The following is a 25,490-nucleotide window of genomic DNA, read 5'->3' as shown; positions in this document are numbered from 1 at the left end:
GAAATCGCGGTTTTATGTTTCCCTGTGCTATATGTGTGTGCGTAATATTCAAATTCAAAATGCATATTTATGAGACTTATAATTTGTAACTCTGAATAAAATTAATTTCATATCAAAGATAGTTAAAAATATGATGATAATCCGTCAAAATATCAAAATGCGTGATTTTCGACATTCTTTCAGTTTTTACGCTAAAATGACACTTTCATGCAAAATTGCGCTTGGCATCCGGCCGTACGCTATTCCTGGGTATTTTTGCAAGACTTTTAGCTGGGATGCCAAGCATTAACAAATTTTGCCGTCGAATCCTTATCTAGAGCACTTTTTTACTTTTGGCCGGTCTAATATATTGAGTGATGTCAGAGCATAGAGCTATTAGCTCCATGGTCAGAGGGAATAAGATATCAGCTCTCTTTTTTAGCGGTGGAGCATAGCAAGTTAGAACATTTTCTGTTAACTTTTTTTTTAATCTACGAAACATATTTGGATTCTTAAATTGTGAGATGTTTATAACATCAATAGGAATCGACTTGGATTTAGATGACACGAAACCTTTAATTCCTATAGTAGTATGTTCAATGTTCAGAAGACCGAAATCTAACCTCATAGCAATTGAGCTGCCATTGATGTTACTTTTACAGTGTTGGACAATGGGGGACAAGCTGGAGAAAATTTGATCTACAGTTATGTTGTCACAATGACTATCGGTGCTTTGAAAATACTGCAACATTGTGTCCTCGATTAGAAGTGAAGTTGGGGCTTGAAGATTGGACTGATGTTGCGGACGTGCCTGAGGATGATGACGAGGAAGACTGACCCACGTTGTGGACAGATGTCACCCACCATTCTCCTGCTCAGTTTCTTCCCGCTTGGTACAGGCTTCTCCTGGTGTGTCCACATCAAGCAGAGGATCCAAGATTGAACTTGTTCTGTTAACAGAAAAATCATATGTTCAAATTTATTTCATATGTTTTACTCAGAATACTGAATACTGTAAAATCAACTCTCATGTACCAAGTCGATACAGTCTGTCTGTTCTTCAATTCATTAATATTCTTAACGTCTGTAGTTTTATTCTATTATATTATTTTTTTAAGGGGCGTGTTACTTTTCAGAAGGCAAATGGCTTTCACTTCAAGGAAATGCAACACTTAATAACCTGTACTATTTTGCACAGGTAGTCAGGTACAAATATGATCAATCATATTGAATAAAAATGTGTATGTATATAATAATTACAGAAAACGGGTTGATGTAAACATGAGAGAATGAGCCAACCATCAATGTATAATCTAAATTAATTTGTATAGTTTGTACGAGAGCTCTCATATCCACCCTGCAGAGTGCACAAAGTGCAAATTAATACCATAGCTGTTGCCCGACCGTTTTCTGGTGCAAGAAATTCCTGTCAGAACCCAGAAACTAAACCTGGGTCAAGTGCAGCATTCACATCAGAATTCATATTTACAAAATACATTTCTTCGCATGAATTCAAATTGATATACACATATTCTCTCTTCCCTGGGACAAGAAAACAAAATATTGAATAACTTACTCTCGATTATGTATGTGAGGAGCTAGGAATTCCATTGCCTCACTGTACTTGTATTTACGTGATGTGTTTGAGGGAGCTCCGTCACCACTCTTCCTCTCCATTTTCTGTCGTTTCTTAGGAAGTTGTCCCTCACCTCGCAACGTCACCTAAAGATGATTAAAAAAAACACGAAATCTAATTCCTACAACCTTTAAAAAAAATATGTTTATGACTAATCTCAAGCCACACCCCCTCCCCGAAATATTTAATGGGAAAATGGACAACGTGCTTTTGAAGGTAAAAAAATTTGCCTCCTTCATTTTTTTGCTTGTAAAAGTGACGTGATATTTATATTACGTATTTGAGAGGGGTTGGTATAAGTTTCTGGTCCACATCACAAAACAAGGTCACTTTCTGCATTTACAAACCCTTGCTCTTATGTCTCATTTACTTTCCGTTTTTTTTTTAATTAAAACAATATAGATCTTATACATGTGGAAACAATTTTTAAAATGGCCATAAAGACCAAAACTTAATATTGATATTCATTGAATTACAACAACCGAAAGGTATCTACAGTTGTTAGATTGTAAACTTGATTTGCTTTCAAACATCTACATACAAATATAACTCTTTTCTAAAGATGTACATTGTTCAATATTTTTCTTCAAATTGATAGTGAAAAAATTGTGAAGTTTGAAAAAAAAATCATATGACGTTATACAATACCAACCTGATATTACAAGCTGACGCCCAATGTCATGTCATACATCGTTTTTTACTTCTGTATCCTAGAACATCTCCAATCTTTTGGCATACAGGATTGGATTTTCCTACACTTCTAGGATAAGGGCTTCCTCCATGTCGGTTATCTGTCATGCAACACATTCCATATAACTTTTATTAGCAAATAATAATAATGCAGGTTTTAGGGAAGAATTGCAAAAGCGATTAGGGAATGGCCAGTGTCCAATCAGCATTTTCTTACATTTACATTGTAACTGGCAGGCTTGCTGATCAGGGACCCATTTTTTTAATGCACAAATAAAAAATTCTCCTAATCAAAATGACTTTGTTGTAGAGAAAAGTGATCGTCTAGAAATTTCTTCAAGAGCATGAAATAATACATTTTATCATTTGAAAAGTACATGTAAACATAGAGTCATGCTAAGAAAAAAGATAGAAGCACAATTTTTTGCCTCCATGAGGGCCAATAAGCTAAGCCATATAATGTTTTTTTAGGCATAAAATGTTTGTTGAATAAAATGTCAATAAATTATGTCTTCTCTGTATGGTATACATACCCAATCACTTCAGCCCCACCCCCCAAAAAATATATATATATAACACTTAATAAAAGATAAACCAATGAAAAAAAAATGATATTACACAAATAAAGCAATCAAATTTTGGGACAGAAATGTGCAGATTAATAAGTTATGCCAGCACACAAAGAATATATTTCATATTGAAAAAGGGTCACTTTTGTTCTGGGGGATTTTTTTTCGGGCAGGCCACACTGTAAAAAATGAAGTGCTAATTCAGCACTTAAAGTACTTGTATAGTGTCTGCACTAGTGCTGATTTTTAGTTCAAATTTAAACTCGTAGTGCAGTCACTATACAAGCACTTTAAGAGCTAAAATAGCACTCCGTTTTTTACAGTGCAGTGCCAACCCAAACCCCTTCCCATTGCTCCCGATTGAGCTGCCCCTGGATAAAGCCTTAATGAAAGGAAAGTGCGCTCATTTTACTTTCACCACTCCTCTTATTCCTTGCCACCCTCCATGCCACTCTTGCTGCTGACAAAACGACCCAGTGCCTCTCTCAAAGCCTAGGCTAGTCTATATACTAAAATTCATCTTATTCGTTCAGAGCCTGAGCCTGAGGTCTAACTTACTTAACTTAATTAGGTCTAACGTAACTTAGACCTAACTTTAGATCTAACGTTAGAGACTAGACTAGACTAGGCCTAACAACGTACAGGTCTAACTTTTGTTAACGTTATACTATAGCCATGCCCATAGGCCTAAAGTTAGGTCTAACCTTAGATGGAATTTTAGATCTAAGTTGGGATCTAGTTCAGCCTAATGTTAGTTAGATTCCAGTCTAATCTAAGTTAGATCTAACGTTAAGTCTAACTTTCTCTAACGTTAGATTAGCCTAGGCCAATCTAACTCACTGTTAAGTAAGTTAATGCCTTATCGAGTCTAACATAAACTTCATAAAGCCTAACGTTAGACCTAAGTTAGATGTGACTTAGGGCATAGGCTATAGCCCACCGGGATAGCCCATAGCCTCATAGGATAAATATCTAGCCTATCTAAGTTAGATCTTTTCTTAAGTTAGGCCTGACTTTGTTTTAACATTTCTAACGTCAGACGTACCGTACCGGTACCGACTAACGTTAGATCTAACTAACCTAAGTTAGATCTAACGTTAGGCCCTATCCCAGATTATCATTTCCGGCCTTGTATTATTTGCCTTTTATCTTGTGCTCTACTTTCTGGGGCTCAGTTCTGCAGTATGCGAAATTACACTTGTTCTTAATTAGTTGCTTACGTTTACCAGACCAAGAATGGCAAGATCAAGTCCTCCTTCACCTCTCTTCAGCAGGTAATACACGTAGACCTACGTGTATGTGCGATTTTGCATTTAACACGTAAATTCCCATAGACTCTCACCGCAGGCGATTTGTCGCTTGATCAGAAAATAGGTGGGCAATGACGTAATTTATCTGGACTATGATTGGCCAAAAGTGAAAAAACCGTGTGCCGTGCTCTGAAAATGGCTTGCTGATCGATCTGCAAATCCGGCAAATTTCGCCGTGTTGTACAACACGGCACGGCACCGTTGAAGTGGAAACAGTTTCATAGGATTCAGTGGTGATCGATTTTTTTTGCCGTGCCGGATTGCCGTGCCGGATGCGGTGTAAACGGGCCTTAACACGATTATATGTTTGCATTGTGATTCATAGTAAATTATTGACTATGCAATATCTTTATTGTGTTATCTATTCTATGAAAATTTCGACAAAAGTCGCACTTTGGATTCAATTAATGACGATACCATCCAAATATATAATAAGCTATACTGGATAAGTCGTTGTGAAGGTTGATTTTTTTATTTTTTAAGATATTACGCCAGAAGGGAGTGGAGAAAGTTAATCGAGAGTAGAAAATAAAACAATAGAAAGATTTCACTAAGACGTGATTGGATTGCAGAAAAAAAAAGAGAGAGTGACTCGGATAGGGTAGATTGCGAAGAGAGAATGAGAAAATGAACAGAAATGAAAATAGAATAGGGAAAGAAAAAGGGGTGAAGTGAAAACGATCATTTGCTTATCTTTAGAAAATAATATTTATAAGTTCACGTTAATTCCATGAGCGGCACTTTGTTGTTGTTACTGTTTTAGAATTGTGTAGTTTCTTAGTGTTAAATATAAGAAGAATTGTAAAAGCAATTACATTCATTTATTTAGTTATTTCCTCTTTAAGGATATTTTGGAATGATAAAGAATATTCCAGAACATGTTTGTAAAAGCTTTTGTTTGCAGGCCTCATGCCTATTTAAAGGCCAAAGAGTTTTATTTTTTAATAGAGAAAAGCTAGCAATAGATTCCTCAGGCAGTGGAAGAGAGACAATACAGACTGCTAAACAATAATTATGGATTGCTCTATAATAGTCTTGTATTGGTAGTGGAAATACATAATAGGATTAGCTATGTGTTGATTTCACTGAGGTGAGGGATTTATGTTTTAGAAATGTACAATGTTTTGTCAAGACAATACTAGAACCTTCAATAATAGTCAATACTATATAGAAACATCTAGAACAGTGAATACTAGAATAATCTAGAATTATAGATGAAATGTGTATATATAACTGGCGGTTACTTCAAGGACATCATCACATCATATTAGATCACTTGATCAGATCAGATCACTTCGTCACATCAGATCAGAACTCAGAGTTTCACGTCAGACTTTATGTCAGAGCGGAGTTTATTTCCACCTGGAATATATATCTTCTGTGGAATTATTTGCCCGCCATCAATGAACTGTTTGCAGTTATTTTGAGAGAGGAATTCTCAGTTCTCATCGAGATCATCAACATCATCAACCTGTTCAATGAACGCTTTTCAACCCATGGATTGCTGAAATTGACTGTTATTCATCATCAACATCGTCTTCACGGACATTTCAACTCGTTACAGTGACTCTTGTTATTCATCGTGCTTCAACATCAGTTTCATCATCGCCATCATTGTGAATTTTTCGTCAGCCAACTGGGATACTATCATTTGGATCATTAATTCGGAATACCGCCAGAACTGATTTCAAGAGATTGTTGTAAGATATTTTGTTTTATTTATGATTCTTAATGTGTAATTATTTCCTATAATAAAAAAAGGAAATTCAACTTCAACACTCAAAAAGATTTCATTGTTATTTGTTGCAGTATCGTAACACTTAGGCATATTATTTTCTGCTTTACTTCTGTTCATTTCTTTGTTTGTTTGTTTTTTTCGTTTTTCTTTAATACAACGGGGGAAGTCTGCTGCAGAGGTATACATGGTATAAGCAGTAGATTATACGCACACCATCGAAGAAAATTTTAAAGCGATAATCATTGAGCAGGGGATATATTTCTGTGATTTTTTTTATTATTTATGAAGTTTATTGTGTGTGGTTTTGGTTTTAAAACATTGACTGGAAAATATTTTTACGTGCGACTATACGGTAAAGTAAATAAATATTTACTTAATAGAAAACAGTATGTGGTGGTCGATGGTGTTGAATCTGATATGAATGTTGACATTGGAGTACCACAGGGATCAGTACTTGGACCGCTTCTTTTTATCATTTATATCAATGATATTGTCAATTCATCTAAATTACTTAATTTTTCATTATTTGCAGATGACACTGTCGTGTATCATTCACATTCTAACATACTACAACTGGTTTCCCTTTTAAATGAAGAATTAGATAAATTGAATGTTTGGTTTAAATGTAATAAGCTGTTTTTAAATAATGATAAGACAAAATATGTAATTTTTCATAACAAGAAAAAAAATACCTAATTCAATTGAATCTGTTAAAATAGACAACGTTTTTATTGAACGTAAGCAAAATATATTTTTCTTGGGTATTTACATCGAGGAGTGTCTTGATTGGAAATAGTCATATTGATTATGTCTGTTCTAAAATTTCTCGTAGTACTGGCGTCTTGTATAAATTAAAAAATATTCTCCCAAGGAACATATTAATGAAAATTTATAATTCAACAATCCTTCCACATTTAAATTATTGCAATGTTATTTGGGAAATACATACAAAACAAAACTAGACAGAATTTACAAGTTACAGAAACGCATAGCTCGGTTAATTACAAATAGTCATCATTTATCCTCAAGTTTACCACTGTTTTTAAAAATGAAAATTTTTCCTGTAACTTACTTAATAAAGCTTAATACATCCATGTTCATGTTCAAATTTCACAGAAACCTTTTACCGCCTGTTTTTATTGGTATGTTCCAACCAAATTCTGCATTTCATAATTATCCACCTCGTCAAAGCAAAAACTTACACATTCCTCTTTGCCATTCAACATTAATCTATAATTCTTTATCTTCTGTTGGGGTACGTAAATGGAATAATCTAAATTTCGATATAAGATCCAGTACTACGATAAATCGATTCAAGTGTCTGTATAAGAAACTTATATTTAGTAAAATATTTTCCATGGCTGAGTAGGATACTTATCTATTTCATCTTCTAAAGTTTTTTGTTATTTATATATATATATATATATATATATATTACTTGCTTGTATCACTCTCTTTCCTTTCCTATTTTTCTCTATGATCTCGAGCTATGTGTTTGCTGTGTGTACATGTATTAGGATGGGTATGTACGTGAGTGTATGGGTGTGTGTATGTGTACAGACTAATATTTTAAAAGGTATTTTAATGTAGGGCCCAGTTTACAAGCAGTTTTGTTTCTTTTGGGTCCTGGACATTTTTGAATTGTTATCTTGTTTGTCAATGATTGATTTGTATGATACTTATTTTATGATGTTCATGTACTATGTTGATTTTAAATGGTCAAATAAATGAAATGAAATGGAAAATGAAATTTACAAGATCAGTTTTATGACCATGACGACGGTATTGGTTTGTTTGTTTGTAGTGAAACGTTGGACTCATTTATGAAGATTCAACAACTCTTTCGTGTCGAATGCTGATATTGTGCAATAGTTGTTGATGTTAATGATTGAACAGATAGATTTGAATGCACATGCAAATTTTTGACCAAAATCATGGCAATTTCGGGATGAATTTTATTTCAAAATATATTAGCTGTCCAGAAAACGAATTCAATCGATTTCTACTATCCGAATCATAGTGAAATGCGTATTCATTTAAGATTGTCCCATTGTCAGACTCTGACAAATAATTGATTTTCATAAAAAAGTCCAGGAGGGCCGCAAAAGATATCAATTTTGAACCCCGTTGGACACGATTTTGCAAGAAGAACATCAAGATACATTATTTAGACACTTCAGGCAAATACAAAAACGTTGAGTACAAAATATTTTGATGGTAGACAGGAACCCCCTTTTCCGACTCGACTACAACGATGCAGTCATACATGGTATAGGTTCATTGTTGAAAACTAGGCTGAAAACGTAGCCTATAGACTGCCCAGTGGGCAATCAATCTTTGCTGAAGTCATTTATTTATCAGCAGAGACATAATAAAGATGAAAATATGTCGTTTGAAAGATTTAATATCATGCAAAATGCAGGAAACATCAATAAAACAGGCATATCGTTCGCACACCTCAGCTATATGAAAACATAGGCAAAAAACGTATGATTTCTATGTGCGCATCATATTGAAAAGGGGCTGAAATCACAGTCTATAATGTCATTTCCAATTACTGGCATATATTTTCTAAAAGTAGATATATAGATGAAGAGAATGATATTATGCTTGAGAGAAAATATATTAAATAAAGTACATTAAAAAGGAAAATAAATTTCTGAATCGATTTTCGATAATTTTTGATGCAAGAAATCTCCCAAACTAATGATATGCAAATTTTATTACGTAATTTGCATATGTAAACAAAAATTTTTGTTCGTGAAAATTTGCATATCTCTTGTGCACTATTTGAACAATCTATTTTAAAAGTTTCATACAAACAAGCATGATTTGGCTGAGATATTGCCCCTTGACTTCATGCTTTGTGTAGAATGTCTAAAAAATGGTGAAATAGGGCCATTTTGTAGTGACGTCATAAATTATGTCATTTCGGAGGGAAGACCACGGATAGAACCCGGCAGCAATGCATTTTTTGTAAACTTCAGGGTCCATGCCATCCAGCTATGGGGTCATTTGCTTGTCCGGCTTTCGGTTGAATAAACCTCCTGGGCTGCCAATTTGCGGAAAATGCTCAAGGTTTCACGAGTGGCATCATCCAGATTCGTAATCAGCACCCTCGAATTGACAAGAAACCATCAAAAATATGGTATGTACATGTATATAAAAAACAAGGTTTGATCAATTTTCTATGGGGCCTATCCTGGACTACAGGTGAGGTGAATGGTACTGACAATAAAAAAATAATGATATCTGTAGTGAGTTGATTGCCGGTCTAATGTCGAAACGATATAATAGGGGCACTAGGGTTGTGTGGACCCCCCACCCACACGCATACCCGTTTGTCAAAAGCAAAACTATATTCTGTAATATTTAAATATTCTAAGTTCCTAGATCTAGTTGCCCCCCCCCCCCCCCCATTATCCTTATTACATACATATTAGCACATTAAAGAAATCGAAACATTTTAACTCACTTTCAACTCTTGTTCTCTGACAGATCGGAATATCCTATATTTTCAGCTTGCGCTTCGCGCTCGCATTCATACTTATGATAGAAAATGTACTTAAAATACCAATAATCTAAAGCTAGAGCACGCGCAAGCATGTATACTGAGATACGCAGCTTGTTTTTTGATCTTCAAAACGTGCTTAAAATATCAAGTTTCAGATCAGAATATCAGAAATTTTCTTCGTGCTTGCATTATGTGTGTAGGAAGATACCCAATTGCCCAGATTTCGCGCTCGCAAAAATTATTAATTTACATACGCATTTTGCTTAAGATAGGAAACTATGTTCAGGAGAAAATAAATTAAATAAAAAATGTAGCTCGAGCTTCGTGCGCGCACTATATAGATAAGGCTTATGTCATGTAAATGGGGTCATTATGTATGTTGTTTTAAAAATGAATAAGCAGTAGTGACTGTCAGGACTACCCCTTCAAAGAAACAAACAAATATCGATATTGTGCGACTGATCATTACAATATTGTTGAAAAAAAATCGGACCCCACTATGAGCAAAAGCTTAATCCGCACCAGAATTATGATGTCATGATTTAAACCTAAACCAGTTTGTAAAAACGCGCCCAAGCAAGGTCTGTATACAGGGATTTACTGTAGCCTACATTTTAGCATACTGCCATGACAACTTTGCATATTTGTCCAAAAAAATGAGCTGCAAAGACGATTAAGAGTTGCATTTCAGTAATATATTGAGTAAAATAGCTGACATTCTGGCTCAATTATTGAATTGAATATAGGCTTATAGACCCGTAATAAGAGAGGCAACCAATGGCATTCCTCGGAGCTCACCCGTTCCCTCCCTGGTTGCCATCCAAACGATGTAGGCCTGCATCATGTGCATTGTAATGTTTCAATTGTTCCTAGATCTTAAAAGAAGAGCCAAAAGATACATGTATAAGTGGCATCTCTCCTGACTTGACACCCATCCACCCTCAGTCTCATGTATTAGCAGATTCAATAAACCGAAAAAGAACTCACTTGCAAATTCTTGTTCTCTGAAGGCGAATGAAGCTGAACGATCTGTGATTTTGTATAACTACTCAAACGGGTATAGACAATCACGGTATATGCACTGACAAGGTAATATGATTATGTATGTTTGCATTATCATTCATGGTAAATTATTGACTATGCAATATCGTTATAGTGTTATCTATTCTATGACGATTTCGATAATAGTGGCACTTTGAATTCAATTGGCGACGATATCATCCAAATATATGATAAGCTGTACTGGATAAGTAGTTTTAAAGGTTGATTTCAATGTTGTAAGATGGTACTCCAGAGGGAGTAGAGAAAATTAATTTAGAGTAAAAAGAGAAATGAAATAATAGAAAGAGATTTTATTTATTTATTTATTTATTTCAAATCTTTGTCCAGAGTAGCCTGTTCAGTTTTATACAAACAAATATGCAAAATTACACAATATATACAATTAAATCTCACTGAGACGCGATTGGATTGCAGACAAAGATAGAGCGATTGGGATAGGGTAGATTGCGAAGAGAGAATGAGAAATTGAAATAAAAACAAAAATAGAAGAGGGATAGAAAGATGGATGAAATGGCACATTGTGCATGTTGTGCTAGGAATGATCATTTGTTTATCTTTAGAAAATAATATTTATAAGTTCGCGTTAATTCCAAGAGCGGTACTTTGTTGTTGTTGTTGTTATTGTTTTATAATTGTGTTCTTTCTTAGGCATATCATTTTCTGCTTTACTTATGTTCATTGCTTAGTTCCCTTGTTCGTATTAATTTAATAAAACTAAAGAAGTCTGCTCCAGACGAGTCCAGAGGTATCAGCAGTAGACTATCATGATTATTCGCGCACCAACGAGGAACAATTAAAACGATCATCATTGAGCAAGGGATATAATTATGTGGTGTTTTATTATTTCTGAACATTGACTGGGTGACTGGGGAATATTGTTACGTGCGATTATACGGTATAGTAACTTAATATTTACAAGATCAGTTTTATCACCATGATGACTGCTGTGCATGGTTTGTTTGTTCATAGTGAAACATTGGACTCATTTATGAAGATTCAACAAGTAGATATCATATTTATTTAGATTGATTTAATGTGTACGTGCATGTTTCCACAACAAACGAAAGAGAGGGAGATGTTAAAAGAAAAATAATTTTAGATGGTGAGCAGTGGCGTTGTGAGAAAAAAAGTCATTAGCGGATTTGCATATCACAACAGATGGGGAAGTCCTTAATATGTCGTGTGCGAACTAAACGAACTAGCGAAAATCTATAGCTTATTACATGGAACTCTAATTCAGCGATAGATCTTTGACATGATTCCGAAAAATATGATATCCCACTTTTCCCCATTTATTTTATATTCCTTTCTTCCTTTTCTTTTCCCCATTAATTACCTTTTTGATTTCGTTCTCTTTATTTGGGAGGGCGATAGACTGGGCGCTTGTGGCGGGAAGTAAGATTTTAAACAGGTCAGGTAGTGAAATGGTAGAAATAAACCTTTAGATAAATAATACTAAGAGGGAGGGAGAATGAACCCAAGGGGAGTCGATTTATGTATATTGCTGTACACATGCGTGACCCCCCCCCCCCCATCCAAAAAAAAAACAACAACAACAACAACGCGGTTAAAGGGGTGGTTTTTTCCAGTTTTGGACGCGGGCCGCGTTTGTACTTATTTAAGGTATCCAAACGCCGATTTCAGAAAAAGTGTAGTTTTGAAAGACGGTCAATGGTTAATTGCGGGGTCAAACGTATATATTTAAGTTGTTTTTTTTTAATCAAGCGTTTCCCCGAGGCTTCTTCTGGCGACAACTTGTTTAGGGGCGTGTAAATGAATCCCGCGAAAAAAAAAACTTTTTGAGATGTTATTTTGCGCACAGATAAAACTCTTTTAGGGAGCGTTTGGAAATAATTTTGTCACGCAAGTGTACAGCCATACATTTGACTGCCCAACAACTCCCCCCCCCTTCCTTTGTGGGAATGAGAGAGAGCGGGCGCAAGGGGGATATTGAGAGTATAAATGAAATAATTTTGGGGGTTATTTTGTTTTTTTTATCATTATGCTCTAATCATTAATCATCTGCTAATCCTTGAAGCTTGTTTAAATGAAATTCCCGATTCGTTTTTTTTTCAATCTTTTAAAATATTCATAACCGTAAAGAAATTCATTTGATTGGTAATGGGCATTAACCTTAATGAATCTTTTTTTTTCAGCTTTCATGATCAATTTGGGTCGAACACTTTGCTTTCTCCTATAAAATTATAATACAAATAAAAAAGTATGTAAAATTTTAGATTATTTGAAATTAAGGATAAGGTTAACTTTTCCTTTTAGTTCAATGAAGACTGCCAATGGCATCTGACTTTAATTGAATTAATATCCTAAGCAACATCCTCCTCAAGTGCTGCAATGTGCGTGATATGGAGGATTTAGAGAGTGTCATCTGTCGACGTAGAATGACTGAACGTAAAGGGTTTTCCCAAATATTTACCACATCATTTTAGTAAAGAGAAAGGCGTCATTCCATGCCTAACATCTTTTTTACCAATCAGAAATATAACATGTCATAGTGTTAACAATCCCTGGGAACACCAAAAGTCAATTTACTCCCCCCCCCCCTCCCTCTTGATTGCTTTCGCTTCCTCCCCTTCACTATCCTTCTCTCTTCTCCCTCCTTTTCAAAATCGTATGAAAAATAAGAACGTTATGACATTTAAAAGTTTTGCTTGGTTTCACAATTTACAGTTATATGCACATCCTGGTCGATATGCAAATGAGGAGACTGACGACATCACCCACTCACTATTTCCTTTGTATTTCATTATGTGAAATATGAAATATTCTAATTTTCCCTCATTGTTTACTGAAACTACAATAATTTCTCCCTGAACATACGCTTTTATCATTATCACTGTATGGTTCAGTCAAGTTGGTCCAGATTGTCAAATTTGTAAATAATGAAATATTGTATAATTCAATGAATAAAAAAACAAAATAAATAGTGAGTGAGGGACAATCATCGACTGTCTCATTTGCATGTCAATGAATTGTGCATATCACTCTTTTTTTTAAATAAGCGAAACTTTAAAGTGTCATAACTTTCGTATTTTACATCCGATTTGGATGAAATTTTCAGCGTTATGTTAGTGTGATTTCTCTCTATTTATTCAGAGAAACATTTTCCTGTGGAGGACTTGACCTTTCAATACAAATACAATTCAATCCTCCATCTCTCTCTACCTTTATTGTCTTTATCGCCCTTTTCTATTGATATTTCTTTCACTCCTCTTCTCTCTCCCCCTCTCTGTTTCGTTTCTTCCGTTCATTTCTTTCTCACTCCTCCGCTTCTCTCTCTTTCTCTTTCCCATTCTTTATTTGCATTGTCTCCCCATGTTTGTCTACCCCCTTCTCTCCCTTCTCTCCCCCCCCCCCCTCTATCATCTTTTCCATCCCTCTCCTTTCCCTCTCTCCCCCATATACAATGTTCATCTTTCTTTATTTCTCTCTTTCTCCGTCTTTATTTTACTTCTCTCTCTCTCTCTCTCTCTCTCTCTCTCTCTCTCTCCCTCCCCCCACTAATTTCCACACCCCTCCCCTTCTTCTGTCAACATCATTCTATATCATTTCCAACTATTACTATTTGCCCTACATAATTGTGTAGATAAAAAAATGTACTGCATATAAAGCCTTTTTTGTTTTATATTTAGTTTTCATTCATTAACGCTGACAAAAATACTTGATTATAAAATTACATGATTATTTGTGCATTAAAACACACTCCTCATCACCATGATGATGACCTCAAAATACACACTGCAAAGATTCCAATCAATGTAAAATATTTTATTCAGAACGGTTTATAATAGGTGTTGAGATCAGTCATGTGTATACAACTGGTTGTGGATTTTACCGCAGCCCATAGTAAATTCTTATTTCTACACGACTATTATAGTTCTCAAGTAGATGAGAATAAGTTAGTCTACACATCCCAAAACATTAACCTTTTAAACTATTCAACAGTGCCAGTAATTCACAACAAAGTATAATGAACATATTTTATAATAAAAACTAAACGAATACTTCCTACTCATCTTTCAATATAAACTTGAAAATAACATATCATCACATTATATCATAATATAGATGCGTATTATGTGCATTAGTTTTCCTAGTTTTATGAAGCGAATGTAATCAACTGTATAAGAGAAAACAACAAATTAATGAACAAATCAATAAAAACTGGGATTTTCAGGTGTTTCGACGGATAGTTAACACAGTAACAACGCTTCTCAGCCAATCAAAATCAATAAAAGTCATTATGAAAGATTTCTGCCTAAATGAGACAGAAAATCGTGTCCATCTCTTCAACGCACACACAGGTCACGGAGTGACCCTGAGTGCAAACAGCTGACTGCGTTACAACTTGGGGAGTAATTCATTTTTACAATAGGGGTGATCAAACTCACTGGAGGGACTTGAATTCACTTATAACAAAGAAATGTTAACTACAGTACTCATGTTGAATGCTCCGATGAAAATTATATAAGTTTCACATTCATTTGAACGAGAGGACAAGATTATTGTATATATCCAGTGCATTATGTGTGAATCATACTACCATTGCGACCCCTGCCCGGCCGATGGTTCAGGCATGACGATTCTGAGTGACGTCACCGATAGAGACCTCAAATGCCAGAAGAGCCGATTCGACAACTAACTTCATCTAAAAAACACGAATCGATCTAACATCCAATGGGGAAATGGCTTTCATTTTGGTGAAATATACATTCCATTCTTCAATAAATCTTTCACCCCGTCGTTAACTGCCCATTCATTCTCGAGCAATGGGGAAAATGAATACAGAGTGTATCAACGTTTGTGTGAAAAAGGGTGCATTTTCCATAGAACTTCTGCCAAAAAGCAATGCGTAAGGGAAAGATTAGCCCCAAAACACGAATAGATGAGTTAATCAAATGGGATGAATCATGAAAATCAGTGAAATATAGTTTATCCTGTCCTCATTACTGAACGCCCCGACTTGATACGATTAATTTTTCCCCCTCTCCATCAACTTTTAAGAAAAAGGGTGCATATTTTCATAAAAATACCATGTGTTATATCGACGGACGCCCGTGCGTACGAGCAGGAGGAAGCCAAATGTCTCGTATTTTTCATAATGCGTAAGATCTGACTAGGTTTTAGGAGAAATTTATTTATAGAACTCTGTCCCGCTCTCTCTTTGGGAGCGAATTTTTAATAAGCAATGATATAGACAATAACAAGCTATTGCATTGATTCTTTAGATAAATTATAAACCCTATATACCTAAACTCAATCTGTACAAAGTTGATTATTGTATAAATTCGGTAGGATTCTTTTGTATAAATGACACATTTCTACATTAACACAACACACCTTAGACAATACCGATTTATATACAACGCATTGGAGCAACATATGCCATATACAGTACAAACTGTTTACAAACTTAACGCAGTATTAAATGAAAATGAAATAAAGAATATAAATTAATTTAATATAATACAGCCTCCTTAATATAAAACCACGAACATAAGCTATGATATGTACAGTTATTTGTCATATTATCTAACTCTGTCTGTTACACAACAAATACATGCATATCCCTATTTTTATTTATTTACAGCATGGCACGTTCGACTACCAGATGTTTATATGTCCATGGGATCTTTATGATGAAATTGATTTGACATCAATTAACGATGTCGATAAACGTTACTGAACGTAGCGGGCGTCAACACATCATTACAGTCGTTAACAAAAAAACAACTAAATTTTTTTTCAACAATCCAAAGGCTTGCTGCTTGAGATTCCATAGCCAGGTAGTAAGTGTAATATGATATAATAGATTAAACATGTGGTACAAGAAATCTAAATTAATCTTTGTTGAAAATATAAAGCCGATATGAGGATAAAGTAAAAGGTGTACAGACGAAAGTTAATGAACTGATTGAAATAAGCGATATGATGTAATACTTTTATGAATATATTAAATATGGAGTGTGCTGAGTCATTTTGAGATGGACGTCACCTGTTTCTACAGAATGAGAATATTCAATTGGTGTAAAGAGAATTATGGGGGAAACATATTCATTTCTGTCTACCTTCATCATATCCATTGTGATATGTATGTTGACTGAGCAAGGATTCTATTACAAAATGAGTTTTTCTCTTATTTTCTGTTAACATTCATGAGAGGGATTATGTACACTAAAAAACTATAATGATAATAATAATAGTCCGCTTTTATATAGCTCTTAATACATCTGAACGACGTGTCAAAGCGCTTTGCAGATATATCATTACCCCAGTGGATGTTTCATGAAAGTTTTCAGCACGGATTAATTTGTAAGCACTGACAATTTCAGTGAGATCCTTGGTTTTGATTGGCTCAGAGGCTCAGGCTCTAAATGTTGCTATGGTAATTGTCGAAAAAGACAACTTGTCAATGCTGACAAGTTTCATGAAACTGTCGCCAGGTCACCGGATTTAATCAGTCATTCCCGCTCACAAATTCATGCATCCTCGATTCCCTAATAATCTGAATGCTCAGCGCCAGCTGAAATATGATTCATAACTGAATATTTCATTTAATACTTATAATAATGATAACAATCCGCTTTTATATAACGCTTAATTCATCGAAAAGGTGTGTCTGAGCAATTTACAGATATACTACTACCCCGGTCATCGCATCAATCAGTCATTCCCGCACACAATGTGAGCACATCATCCACACCCTGGGGAGTATTCCAGTCAGTTGCCGGTGAGGCGCACACAGTACTGGACAAGCTGCAATGACTTTCACATCCTACCGGGTACCCATATAGCACCTGGGTCGAGAGTGGCAAAGTGTGGATTAACACCTTGCCAAAGGACGCCAGGCCTCGTTGGGATTCGATCACACGACCCTCTGTTTACAAGGTGATAGTCAGAAACACTATACCACGGTTCAAACACTTACTTGTACTTCACAGCACTTTTCCCCTCTCCTTTTAATACAATCTTATATTACTTCACCTTTTTTGCAACAGAATATAAAACGAAATCAACCTGATGGATAGTTTGGATTTAAAGACCCAATGAAGTTAAAAGCAAATTTAATCCCGGGGTAAAATGATCACTGTTAGCATTGAAAAGGAATAACATTGAACGAAATAGCGTTTGGTAAATGATCGGGTTCAGCTAACACAAGTTAGTAATGAACTCGTCATGTGCTGGGTTCAGCCATTCCCATAGACCTTCTACCTGGATTAAAGTAGGCAATTGGTTAACCATTTTTTCTTTATTTATTTTTTTTTAAATTTAATTACGAGTACAATTATACATTTCAATAAAAATATAAATCTAGACGGCTAAATATTAATCACTGCGTTTTGTAAGACACAAGAAAATATTTGCGATCAATTGCAAATTTCATATGCAAATTTAGCAATTGATAGATCAATTCTAACCAAAGCAAATCATTTCATATTTGTTTATAACATAAGCTGACCAACAATCAATTGCAAATTTTCAATGAAATGCACGACTTTCAATTAATTTTGAAAACAAAAATTGACCTGCAATCGATGGCAAGTTTATTACAACACTCCAATACGTTGCACATGTATATTGATACAACATTCACACCGTCAACACGCGCATTATGAATGTATTCATGTTGGGGGACGTGAATTAAAATGAAAGTAAAATTTGAAATAAGTATATCGTTTATATTAATTTTTAATCATTCATTGAAATACTTGATGATTTACAAAATGAATGTCTTCTTGTAAAGATGAAGTTTGTCCCCATCACATCCTACAAGGTTACCAGAAGGAGTAACAAGACAATGGCTGACCCAGTCAGAGCGATCTGATTTCACGTATTCCACGATCTTCCTTGCCTGGATGATACCATCACGTGACACCTGATCAACTGCGATGGTATTACGCGCTCTATCCCAGTACGCGATGTAGAGTGTGTCTGTCAGTTTGTCAACGCGACACTCTGACCAGCCCCACTCATCACAGTGTATGACAGCCTTCCGTTCTCCTGATCGTGAGATGACAGTGTATTTATTATCATCTGTCCTCACAACGATATCACCTGATGACAAGGCTTGTATCTCACCCCACACCACCTTACCCTGCATCGTAATAGTGTTTACTATCTTATCATCAGCAGGATTGATGACGTAGATATTAGACTGATCTAACTGAGCAGCGATGATCATCCCATCCCCGTCAACATCAACATACACACTACTATCGTATCCATTCCTTGGTATGCTGATGTCTCTAATCACGCTCCATTGTCTGTCATAGAGAGTGATGCATCCATCCAACCTGTCACCCGTGCAACCACCTCTCATCTTACCACATACTATTACGTTACTGTCTATGGGCGCACATGATGTAATCAACACACCTCCATCAATGACTTTCTCTGTGTGTTGAGTGTTGATGTTTGTAACATACATGTCATTGTTGTGTACGTCCTGAACACATACCTCACCATCACTGACCAAACCTCGCACATACGGGTAATTAACAACCGATGGAATGTGAATTGACTTGACAAGTTCCCAATTACCGATATACCCATCAATTCTACCATAGTATTCTCCACCTACTTCCCTCTCTACAAACTTCATTCTCTCAACTTCACTCTGTATTCGGTCAAGGCAGTCGCTAACATCTTGATGAACATTCAAACTTAAATCTTCATCAATAGATGCAAGTACTTGCGGAGCTTCATTTACCAATGTTTCATCATGTTGATTTATACGTTTGATGGTTGATTTGATATTCTCAATAGTGTTTATCAAATGCTGATTTTTTTTATAGTAAGATCTTTGATCTTCTTAGAAACGATTTCGCTGATTTTCTTTGCATGTGATAGAAGTTTTGCTTCTTTGTCTTTGATGATTTGCCGCTCATTTTCTCTCTCGATGTTGCAATCTTTGATCCGTTTTTCTCTCTTCTCATTTACTAGTCTTATTTCCTCATCTGCATCCTCGTTAATAACCCTAATCATCCTGTTCTCCTTCTCTCCAACAGATTCAATCTTGTCGTAATATGAAGCTTGAATGTTGTTGTTAATTGTCCGAAAATGAGTACTTCCAGACGTTGACACAGTCTTTATTTTCGTGTTGAGGGCTTCCATTTGTTTCTGAAGTTCCTGTATTTTTGGCCGTTTTTCATCTAGCTGTCTCCTCCTTTCGAAGATAACATCCTCGATGTCGTCTAGCTCACATGGTTTCTGACTGTGATCTTTGGTAGCGCATGGATGACATATAGGAATTTTGTGTTTCTTACAGTAAAATTTGATTGGCTCACCATGCTTGTCACATGACCATTTCATGTCATGACCTTTTCTTGGTCGGAGTTGAACTTGGTTTCCTTCTGGAAATCTTGATGCCATGATGTGATGTCTGATGATTGTTTAGCTCTGGAAAAAGGACAAATGTAAGAGATGTGAGGTTAAAAGCTTCAGAAGAAATGAAATTAAAATAAGCTTCAATGGCAAGAAATAAGTTATGTACCTTACCCATGCACCTTCTCATACATGTCAACATTAATGCAAAAGATAAACTTGATAATGAAAAAAAAACTACTTCAGCTAATGTACCTTGTGTTTCAGCATAACATAATCATCTCCCATCCCATTATAATTACAAATTACTATTTTAAGATGGATCATTTGAAAATTTAGAAGTTACATTACCTGTTCACAATTATTTAAAATCTGAATGTGTAAACCTAGACTTGATTCAGATCACAATTTATCAGCAACAGAATATGACTCTATCTGACAATTTTAACAACACTTATAGCTCTCCTTATCTGATCAGAGAAATTTTAATATTTGTTTTTATGATATAATGCTGGTGAGAAAATAGCATTCGTATCAGAATATCAAATAAACTACTAAATATGAATAGTGATACTTTGGACCGCATTAGGCGCCAATAGGAGGTAGGGAGGGGATATCAGGTGCAGAATTACTCCTGTTTTTTTTACTTACCACTTAGTCCCTCCTGTGTAGTGCATTTATAGGTAACAAGCTATCATTATCTGTGACCGCTTTAACCTCCAAGAGATTGGTATAAAGATATGGGTCAACTCTAAGTCTTTGAAGAAAGTCTGTTGCCACGGATGCTTGGGACAGCCTCGAGCTTTTCCTTCTTCCATTAGGTTACCAGGATATTGCATTTTTAAGAACATAATAATTCTTGAGACATGTTTTGCAAGTCTCCTCCTCTTCTCTGTTAGTCTAAGAGGTTTATCATTTAACTGCATATAATTTTATTCTTGTAATTTTTCAATATTTATGATTTTCAGGTAGGGAAAGAAATAAAGAAATTAAAGGGGGAGTAAGGAAATGGAATACAGAAGGAGAAGGAGGAGGAGAAGAAAAAGAAGAGGGAGGAGGAGGAGAAGGAAGGAAGGAAAGAAAGAACAAAAGAAATAAATAAAGAGAGAGAGAAAGAAAGAAAGAAAAAAAGAAACGGACAAGAAGGTAGGTTTAGACTCTATAGATATATTATTCATTAAAGGAGAATGAAATCTTTAGAACACGATAGCTTGTGTGAAAACAGACAAATCAAAGAAACAGATCAACGAAAGTTTGAGAAAAATCGGACAAATAATGAGAAAGTTATGAGCATTTGAATATTGCGATCTCTAATGCTATGGAGATCCTCAAATTGGCAATGCGACAAAGATGTGTGATGTCACTTGTGAACAACTCTCCCCAATACTTTAGTATATATTTCACTTAAATTGCCTCTTTTATCTCATCTATCAGTAGATCATGTGTTCTTTTTATATAGGAGGGCATGTAATACAGATTTTTAAAGAATACATCATGGATAAAGAGTTTGTATCATCACAAGAAAAAGCAGAAAGAGACATTTTGAGGGTATTTTATAGTCCATCAAAGGGAAAGTTGTTCACATGTGACATCACACATCCTTGTCGCATTGCCAATGGGAGGATCTCCATAGCATTATTGATTGCAATATTCAAATGCTCATAACTTTCTCATTATTTGTCCGATTTTTCTCAAACTTTCTTTGTTCTTATTCTCTTATTTTTCTGTTTCGACACAAGCCTACTTATTCCAAAGGTTTCATTCCCCTTTAAAGAGAAAGAATTGTCACTCATTTTGCCCCACCCCTCTCAAGATATCTTATTTGCTACGACTGGTGATCCTTTATTGTGGTAAATGGTATATTCATTGGAGATGGTTTAGCGCGTAAGAAAGGATCACCAGTTGTACTTAACGTCGCTCTTAACTTACAAACAGCTTTATGAAACGGCCCCCTGGTGTAGATTCAATTTATGATAGCGATGAATCAACAAAAGAGCTATTCCATAGTGTATGTATGTCCAACCTCTTCATTTTGTGAAGGCCTCTTGAAATGAGTTATCTCTGTTTTACCATGTTTACATAAGCTATGAATCATATTAAAGATCAAAAGCTAATGCTCACAGATAAATGAAAGCGCCATCGCGTGAACTGATGTGATCTGATATGAAAAAACAAACAACCTCAAGTTGACAAATTATTAACAAGAGGAACGCCCCCCTGACAGGTCTCCCCTGCATTACACGATTCAATCAAGAATTAATGTTGACTTGGTGACAAAAATATGTGCAATTATTTCAATTTTGATCTTTATTTTTTATTTACAATATAGGCCTATGTACAGTCTTTTACTACACGTAAGATATGTGAACTGAGAGGTGTGCCAATTTTTTTGGTGAAAGGGGGGGGGGTATCCCGTGGGGTGTATGTATCATAACCCCCCCCCCTTCCATTGGGCAGTCTTCATGACCATCCAAACAGCCAAGTTGTTTTAAATTTAATAGTTTGAAGGTTAATTATGATACATCCACAGTGGGGATGTATGCATGTAGTCAACAGACTCTATCTGAAAATTTTAACAGCGATTATAACTGTCATTATCTGATCTGTTTCAGAGCAATTTTAATATTTGTTTTTATGATATCAGAATATCAAATAAACTACTAAATATGAATAGTGATACTTTGGACCACATTAGGCACCAATAGGAGGTAGGGAGGGGATATCAGATGCAGAAATACTCCTATTTTTTTTACTTACCACTTAGTCCCTCCTGTGTAGTGCATTTATAGGTAACAAGCTATCATTATCTGTGACCGCTTTAACCTCCAAGAGATTGGTATAAAGATATGGGTCAACTCTAAGTCTTTGAAGAAAGTCCGTCGCCAGGGGTGCTTGGGACAGCCTCGAGCTTTTCCTTCTTCCATTACCGGTAGGTTACCAGGATATTGCATTTTTAAGAACATAATAATTCTTGAGACATGTTTTGCAAGTCTCCTCCTCCTCTCTGTTAGTCTAAGAGGTTTATCATTTAACTGCATATAATTTTATTCTTGTAATTTTTCAATATTTATGATTTTCAGGTAGGGAAAGAAATAAATTAATTAAAGGGGGAGTAAGGAAATGGAATACAGAAGAAGGAGGAGGATGAGAAGAAGGAGGAGGAGGAGAAGAAAAAGAAGAAGAAGAGGGAGGAGGAGGAGAAGGAAGGAAGGAAAGGAAAGAAAGAAAGAAAGAAAGAAAGAAAGAAAGAAAGAAAGAAAGAAAGAAAGAAAGAAAGAAAGAAAGAAAGAAAGAAAGAAAGAAAGAAAGAAAGAAAGAAAGAAGAAGAAGAAGGAGGAGGAAGGAAGGAAGGAAGGAAGGAAGGAAGGAGGAAGGAATAAAGAAAGAATCAAAGAAACAAAGAAAGAAAGAAAGAGATATTCCATAGTGTATGTATGTCCAACCTCTGCATTATGTGAAGGCCTCTTAAAATGACTTATCTCTGTTTTACCATGTTTACATTAGCTATGAATCATATAAAAGATCAAAAGCTAATACTGACAGATAAATCAAATTGCCATCGCATGAACTGCTGTGATCTGAAAAAGCAAACATTTTTGTACAAATAATTAATAAGAGGAACGCCCCCTGACAGGTCTCCCCTGCATAACACGATTCAATCAAGAATTAATGTTGACTTGGTGACACTGAAAAGAAGACAATTATTAATTTGAACAAGTCAAACAAGTGAATTAGTTGCTGATATTCAAACAAAAAATATGTGCAATTATTTCAATTTGGATGAAACAAACTTTTGATGTTTATTTTTATTTACAATATAGGCCTATGTAAAGTCTTTTACTTCACGTGAGAAATGTGAACTAAGAGGTGTGCCAAATTTTGATGCTGATATGTAGCGAGGGGGAGGGGGGGGTATGCTACGTCCACCATGGGGGTGTATGCATCATAACCCCCCCCCCCCCACCTTTATTAGGCAGTCTTCAAGACCATCCAAACAGATAAGTCATTTTAACTGTTTAAGTTTAATAGTTTGAAGGTTAATGATGATACATCCACCATTTCTCTGATTTCGGTTTGTTTCAGAAAATAAACATTCATGATATATATGGATATGGAAATGATCACAAATAAATATAACTTAACTTAGGCAGAATAAAGAAGAATCATTGTCCGTCTGACGTTGCTCCACTTGGCCCCCGGTAGTCGGTCCCCTGGGCTCTGCAGATGCCGATGCCCCTCAGATTGGACTTCGACGATTACGGATGAGATCGAGCCCCGGATATTGACATGAATAGCATGTCGATGGAGAACCGGGCGGCAGCTGGGCTCGTAGTCTCGTCACCGACGTGGACTCCCTCAGATAACCTTTACTGCCTAAACGGAGATCTATGGTCTGTATTAGCTTTAGGTGGTTCTCCCTGATAAACTAAAATCAACTGCCCATTATACCATATCTATCATAACTAGGAAAGCACTCATAAAAATGTTAAGAATAGATGAGTGCATAAAGCATATGAAGTAAAATATTCCTGTTACAAAAGAGAACTTCTTGTGCATTAAAGACTGATATTTCCAACACTTGTATAAAATATGGCATCCACCTGACTGGGATTTAATTAATATTCCTAACACATGTACAAACCATAACCGGGGTCGAAATATTTCCAACACATGAACTATCTCTAACCCTAAAAAGACTGGGCCATTTCGACGACTAAGAAGACTGAGGGGGGGGGGGCTGATTCAGCCCCCCTTATGATCTCGGCCGTCAATCACGCTATCGCAACGAAAATTGGCACGCGCGTTACCCGTGGCATAATCTATAAAACTATGAGATCAAATTCTGAGAAAAATCTCATTGCTAAATAATTAGGCTAATTTATGCGTAAAATCAACTGTTTGCTCTAATTAACTAAATACTGACCCTAAAATGCTAAATATTGTTTCACAGACTCTTTATAGGAATCTGATCAAATTTATTGTAAAAAAATCAACATCACATTTATTTCGTATATATTTTATTGTATTCTAAATTTCTTATGTATTTCTTTGTTTTTCGACTTTTAGTTTTTTATTGTTACCATAGACAAGATGAAATTAATTGATTTTAAGCAGTAAAAGGAAAAATAATGATACATTCATGAATTTTGGCTCAAAATACTATTTCCATTGGATTTGTACACAAATTCATGTTTTCGAGAAATTTTGTGTCTGCATGCACTTACAAAATGTTGCCTAATTTTGGAACCACGTACCCGGGGGTTGCAATTTTGGTGTCAAAAGTTGCGCGAGACTTGAAAGTAAAAAATTCAGCGAACGACGCGGTCAAAAAAATTTGTGCGGCAGATTTATCCCAAAAATGTCAAGAAGGGCCCCCTAGTCTTATTAGGGCTAAGTCAGAACATATGTCTAATCAAAGGAATTAAATCTATTAAATTTTTTCCCTGACAGAAGGTTAATGATGATAAACAGGTTTCAACTGGATTCATTTGGCGCACAATCTGTTTGGTTTCTTTTTTTAATTCCTTCTTTCAAATCATAAGAGACCAATTCTTTTGTACCGCAAGAAAATTCCTAGAAATTTCATGTACAAATAAAAAGAATAATTGATTCTAAAATCGATCTAATAATTTTGTGATTATAATAATGT

At 35.4% G+C, this 25,490-nt stretch overlaps 1 pseudogene; it reads right to left on the bottom strand.

Annotated features, from left to right (window-relative positions):
- Positions 1-14,245: 14,245 nt before the first annotated feature.
- LOC135154586 (uncharacterized) lies at positions 14,246-25,477 on the bottom strand (annotated as a pseudogene).
- Between the last annotated feature and the right edge of the window lie 13 nt (positions 25,478-25,490).

The sequence above is a fragment of the Lytechinus pictus genome, chromosome 6 (genome assembly GCF_037042905.1).
Source record: "Lytechinus pictus isolate F3 Inbred chromosome 6, Lp3.0, whole genome shotgun sequence".
Classification (NCBI taxonomy): domain Eukaryota; kingdom Metazoa; phylum Echinodermata; class Echinoidea; order Temnopleuroida; family Toxopneustidae; genus Lytechinus; species Lytechinus pictus.
The sequence above is the reverse complement of the archived record's forward strand: the minus strand, read 5'-3'. Positions and strand labels throughout refer to the sequence as shown.